The sequence below is a fragment of the Ischnura elegans genome, chromosome 2 (genome assembly GCF_921293095.1).
Source record: "Ischnura elegans chromosome 2, ioIscEleg1.1, whole genome shotgun sequence".
Lineage (NCBI taxonomy): Eukaryota > Metazoa > Arthropoda > Insecta > Odonata > Coenagrionidae > Ischnura > Ischnura elegans.
The window spans coordinates 144,140,281-144,147,236 of record NC_060247.1 but is presented as its reverse complement, the minus strand read 5'-3'; the positions used below and the strand labels follow the sequence as shown (position 1 = coordinate 144,147,236).

Sequence of the window (6,956 nt, the reverse complement as noted above, 5' to 3'; positions counted from 1 at the left end):
GCATTTGTTAGCACAATTTAATAATAGGTTCATTTTATATTTCTTCGCAGCATAAGTTTATTGGTTTTCAAGGTTTTTTTGTACAAGTGTCTTGTTATGACCGGTTATATTAAGCGGGGAATCCCTGCGCGCGGTGCATTTCCAAAAAGTAGTCCCGACTTGTGATACGTAATAATGAGCTTATTTCACATCCGATTTGGAAAATATTAGCATCACTGTGTTTGGAATTAAATTACAAACATTTAGAATACCCAAAATATCACTTTTTATCGAAAATTAATTTTCCGTTTTTTAGTTAGTAGTACGGGTACAGTTACTAAGTTAGTTACTAATTAGTGACTTAGTTTTCACGAATTAAGTCGTACTATTTTCAAGGATCATCACTGCTTAAGTGTCTCTTAATTTTAATGTCACTATAAATCTGCAAACGAACGCAAATGCGAGAACCGAGGAGTAAGAAATACTATTAGGTCGTCAGCGTAACCGAGAAAAAAATGAATTAAAAGATGTAGATGATGGCATGTGCACACTTTAAATCTAGTTCATAAGCCATTCCATGGCTTCTTTCCAAACTCAGTATACGCTGTAGAGGGGCTCACCCTAAAGAACAAGGAATGCCTGAGAACACGTCGAACAAAATGACGTCACAGCCTTGAGAATATGGCCGACTGGTGTTTCAGCGCATCATTAATTTTGCAAATTTTAATAATTAATATCTCGCTTAAAAAGTACCTCTCTATTCTCAGACTCGGAATTTAGCCTAATTAAGGTGTAAATTCTTTTTTAAGATCACTTCCCAAAAATGTGCACATACTCTATTGGTATAATTCACCAGATTTGTTTCACAAGTTACACACCTTAGGAACTAATGTACTGTACTTTGTGATCTAAATGCAAAAATATGCCTAAAGATAGAGACGAATTAAAACTCCTAAAAGGGGAAGCCATATCATATTGCAGTAATAACATTACTGCAAATGGAAGGACAAGAAGGATATGTTACAATAATGAACACCAGGCATTCCTTGGAGTGTACACCCTAGTAGAAAAAAGTGTGTTCATTCAGTGTTCTTTTTATGTTCATTTAATGTTCAAATTGTGTTCCTTCTATGTTCACCGAATGTTCACTTTATGTTCTTTTTATGTGTTTTGTGACAGAAAGAACATAAAAAGAACACAAAATGAACACTCGTCTGTGAACATAAAAAGAACATAATTTGAACACAAAATGAACACTTTTTTGAACATCAAAAGAACACAAAATGAACATAAAAAGAACATTTTGTTGAACAACAAAGAAAAAGCTTTCACGGAAGTGCCATCATTACCATGAACACTTTCACATCTTTGTGAATCAGTTGTCAGTGTTTGGATAAGTTTCAAAACATTTAATTTCCAGCTTTTTTTATTAGAAACGAACTTATTCACATTTGCCAAATGCTCAGGCCTTATCCCTGTTTAGTATGCAATAAAGTACATATTGAGAGTGTTTTCAGGTGTTCCTTGATTGCATTCTCGGATCGTTCAATGTCCATTTTTTGATGATATGCCTTCATTTAGGGATAATTTTCCCGGAAATTCATTATTTTAAATTTCTAGAAATATTATGGAAAACTGCTAAAAAATACAGTTTTGTGGATTTCAAGATGGCGAAATTCAAACTCATTTTTGGTAGACAAAGTCTCCAAAATCATCTGTAATACTTGTTTTATGTAAAGCTACTTGTCATGACACATGAACTGCAGTTATCCACAATCACCTCCAAGGAATGAGAATTTTTATACTGGTTTATTATAAAGAGCAACAAAGAAAAATGTTCATTTTGTGTTCAACATAGTGAACATAAAATGAACATATAAAAAAATGTTCAATTTGTGTTCACCATAGTGAACATAAAATGAACATAAAATGAACGCATAAAAAAATGTTCATATTGTGTTCACCATGGTGAACATAAAATGAACTCAAAGGGAACACAAAATGAACATAAAGAAAAATGTTCATTTTGTGTTCAACATAGTGAACATAAAATGAACATATAAAAAAATGTTCAATTTGTGTTCACCATGGTGAACATAAAATGAACACAAAGTGAACATAAAATGAACGCATAAAAAATGTTCATATTGTGTTCACCATGGTGAACATAAAATGAACTCAAAGGGAACACAAAATGAACATAAAGAAAAATGTTCATTTTGTGTTCACTGAGATGAACATAAAAAGAACATAAATTGAACATCAAAAGAACACACCAAGAAATTGGTGAACATAAAAGAACACCAAAAGAACATCAAAAGAACACTTGAACACTGAATGAACATATAAAGAACACCAAAAGAACACAAATTTTTCTACTAGGGCAGATACCAAAAAAGTAAAGGTAAAAGGATGGCAAAACGTGTAGTGTGCTTGGAGAAAAAGATAAGAAGAGAATCCACATGGTAGTATGATGTGTGCAAAAAGCCACTATGCTTGGAACATTTCAAGCCCTAAAGAATTATCTCCAATTATGTAAAGTATTTAATTTAATTTTGTATGCTTTTATTTTTGCACACAGTAAACCATAGTTGGTAGCATATACTTCAAGCAAATGAAAGAGCAAGTAACTATTAACAAAATATCAAAATTTGGACCGAATTGGTTAACAAATACTACTTCAAATGTCTCATACAAACCAATATTACAATTGTGTTCAAATTCTTTCAAAGTTCGTGGTGTTTGGGGTCGATCAGGGGATTGATGTGAATGGTATGCGAGTATTACAAAGGCTGACAGGAAATGAACAATCAATATCTTAGCTGGTAGCATTTGCATCCATCATCAGTCTGGATAGACATGTGAAGTATTATTTGCTACTTTTCAGTAGCTTCTTCCTTTGGTATTTAACCATGTCACAACTTTTGGTGGCAAATGCCTTTGTGATAACTTGCTTTAGTCTAGTTGGTATATCCCTTTTCAGGTTGTCATCCTGACTCCAGACTCTCTCCATTGTCCCTGCAAATAAATATAGAATATTAGTAATAAAAACAAGGTTATATGATTTGCTATGAACGTATCCTGCAGGAAATCTACCTATTTATAACATTTACACATGGCATCTTGCAAGCATATTTATGCACTCCCACTCTAACGCATTCATATTTATGTGCATGCATCAACGTGGCGAACAAAATGCTAGGCTCAACTTCCTACAAAGTATCTATTCTGTGCTCAACAAACAGGTTATTTTTTATAAATATTTATATATACCCGTTCACTGCGTAAGGAACACCGGGGTAAGTGGAACCCCTAACATAAATAGTTGACATTTCAATAGAATTGAATTGGCATTCAATTTTAGTAACATTCTATAGCAATTGATAACAATATAACTCTTTAAGACTTTCATTGCAATTTAGGCATCTGTGAAAAATGTACTCAAGTACAAATCAATACCTAAATGATAATGATCGGAGAGATTTAAATTGCGATGGCAATGTTTTGAACAGCTTATTAATTACTGTAATTCTTCGACATAATATCTTCCCGATGGTTATTCATTTTTCAAGAAAATACCCTTCGTATACAAGCTAATTGAGATTGATAATTTAATGCCATAACGAACTGGATGCCATAATGGACTGCTAACAAAGTGGATTCTTCTGCGAGAACCCTGATATTTCAACTTAATCGGTCTTAATGGATTGTATTTTTACTATGGCCGAGAAAGGAAAGATCATGCTAAATTGTAATTACACTGTGAACATAGTAATCAATAATCTTAAATACTTATTAAAATGAAATTAGCGGTCCATTAATCGTATCAATACATACAAATGTTCGGTGATTTACTAACGAATAGAAAAAATGTTTCATTTACTTACATTTACATGGTCAGCTCAGCGGAGATGTGTTGATGCCTTTTTGCCAGTCTTCACTGCGAAACACGGATTATTTTCCTCTTCCATTGCGTACTTCAACGTAAATTTGCTTGTAAAAGAGGATCCTACAGCACAACTACCCAGACGGCACAGGAAGTTTTCGTACCTGAATACGAGGGTGGACCATCAAGATACAAAAATCGCGCTTAGGAAGTTATTAAAAAGGTTTTGTTTCTTTATTTCCTTTAATGACGAAAAAAGATGCAAGAGGACTGGCAAATTCATATGCATCGATAAAATTGTATCTCATCGATAAAACTGTATTCGGTCTGGGACTATTTTCTTTCGCGGGTGGTGCCATCGTGCCATATCCTCCTAGAAAGATCACATGCCTTCACAAGCCGTTGGAGATCGCATCGTTTACGTCACGTCTCACCACATTTCAGGGATTTTTGTGGTTAAGTTTGTGAAAAATAGAGTGTCTGGTAATGGTGAATGTTCAGGTTTCTCGGGTTAACAGATTTGAGTAAAACTTAATTGATTAAGTAATTGGGCTTTATTGCCAACAAAGAAAATACATTCCCTTGCTACACACCATGGCCCCCTGGGCCCATGGTAACACACCAGGCTCACATACCAACACATACAGAGCGACTGCGAGAGACTGACCGAGACTGGCTCTCCCGCCAACTAACGTGCGTCACCAACGTGCGCACACCAACGTGCGTACACCAACGTGCGCACACCAACGTGCGCATGCGCATCAACAGTTTTGCGCAATATAGATGTACCACACATATATCCAACACACCTCCTTACATCTATATTGCACTTACACTAATTCAAACCCAACACATTTCGAAAACTTTCAAACTTTTGACGACACAAGGATTTAGTAAATACATCAGCAACATTATCCTCTGAATTTACCTTGACAATATCAATCATACCATCCCTAACACATTCATGCACATAATGGTAGTGTACCTCAATATGCTTTGAATTTTTAGTAAAATTACCATGCTTTGCAATATCAATTGCACCTGAATTATCTTCATAAACCTTCATTGGCTTTATTAATTGTACATCAAATGTACTCAATAACTCTTTTATAAATTTTAATTCACTCACTGCTTCTGACAAAGCTACATACTCTGCAAAAGTTGAAGCTTTCGTCACAGACTTTTGCTTTTTCGATTTCCAATATACAACATTCCCAAATAATCTTATAACATAACCTGTTGTGGATTTCCTATCCAAATAATCACCTGCCCAATCAGCATCAACATAACAATCAATAATATTTACACAATCATTCATTTTGTAACATAATTTCAAATCCTTTGTTAAAATTAAATATTTCAAAATTCTTAAAGCATACTTAAAATGCGTTTCATTATAACAATTTTGATATCTACTTAAGTAATTAACGCTGAAACTTATGTCAGGCCTTGTAGCTGAACTTATATATAATAAGGCACCAATTAAATTTCTGAATTTAATGTTTTTGTCACAGATATCCGCCTTCTCAATTTTTAAGTTTACTTCCATTGGTGTATTGTACAATTTACTATTTTCTAAATTATATTTCTTAACCAATGATTCAATATACTTGGTTTGATTTAATTTCAATTCATGCTTGTGGGACTCATATTCAATGGTAATCCCAAGATACTCTTTAACTTTCCCAAGATCTTTCATTTTAAATTTTTCAGATAGTAAGACTTTAACTTTCTGTATTTCTTTCTTATTTGCACCACAAATTAATAAATCATCAACAAAAATTAATAAATAAATAGAATCTTTTCCATTTCTAAGAGAATATAAGCAGGAATCAATATCACTTCTTTTAAAACCTAAATTTGCCAAAAATTCATCAAGGCATTCATACCAAGCTCTTGGACTTTCTCTTAAACCATATAAAGCTTTGAACAATTTACATACTCTTTTTGTACCATCTTCATAGCCTTTTGGTTGTTTAACATAAACTTCAGAAGTGACCTTGCCATTTAAAAAAGCAGTTTCCACATCCATTTGGTCAACTTCTAAACCCATCTGACAACAATATGACAAAAGAATTTTTAAAGTCTGCATTTTTGCTACGGGAGAATAAATATCATCAATTTCATCGGTTTGCTGGAAACCTCTCACAACTAATCTGGCTTTATAAGTACCATCAGTTTTTTTTGTATACACCCATTTAACATCTAAGACTTTATTTTTAATATTTTTGACCAATTTCCAAGTGTTATTTTTAATTAAACAATCAATCTCTTTATCCATTGCCTTTTTCCATAATTTACTCTCGTTGGACTCAATCGCCTCCTCAAATGTATTTGGTACATCCGTTCTGCACATATTTACAAATATACCGCTATTGTACACATAATAATCATCAAGTTTCTTAGGAGGATTCCTGTCTCGTTGAGATCTACGAATTTCAGCTTCCCTCTTAGTGTCTGACTCTAATGATTCATTTTCAGAACTATCGTTACTTTCATCTTTCAAATCACTGTTTTCATTGTCCTCATGATCAGATTCATTCTCATTTAATCCAATACATACAACATTTTCTTCTACAATATCTACATGCCGTGCTACTATGACTGTACCATTTATTAGTACCCTGTATCCAACATTACTATAACCAATTAAAATACCCATATCTGCCTTTTTATCCCATTTTGAAGATCTTTTCTGTTCTGGAACTCTAACAAAAACAGTACTTCCGTACAAACGTAAATTGGAAACATCTGGTTTCTTACCGAAAAATATCTCATAGGGAGTTTTTATTTCAATAGTATTGGCTAATGTACGATTTTTCAAATACGTTGCAGTAAATATAATTTCTGGCCAATACCTTTTGTGCACATTTGCTTCTGCTAACAAACAACGTGCCATATTCATTATGGTCCTGTTAAACCGTTCCGCTGTTCCATTCAGTTCATGTACATATGATGGACAATTGTTAATTACAATACCTCTCTCTCTGGTAAAATTATAAATGTCACCATTCAAATACTCCTTCCCATTATCACATCTCAAAAATTTTACCCTTTTACCTGTAAGATTTTCACATTCATTCACAAATTC

General features: G+C 33.4%; 1 long non-coding RNA gene across 1 annotated transcript; it reads right to left on the bottom strand.

The window, feature by feature from the left end:
- Nucleotides 1–2,689: 2,689 nt before the first annotated feature.
- On the bottom strand, nt 2,690–3,978 carry LOC124174179. The gene is made up of 2 exons (XR_006868896.1): nt 3,873–3,978; nt 2,690–2,997 (listed from the first exon to the last, which is right to left on the bottom strand). It is a non-coding gene; the product is annotated as an uncharacterized LOC124174179 (long non-coding RNA).
- Nucleotides 3,979–6,956: the final 2,978 nt, after the last annotated feature.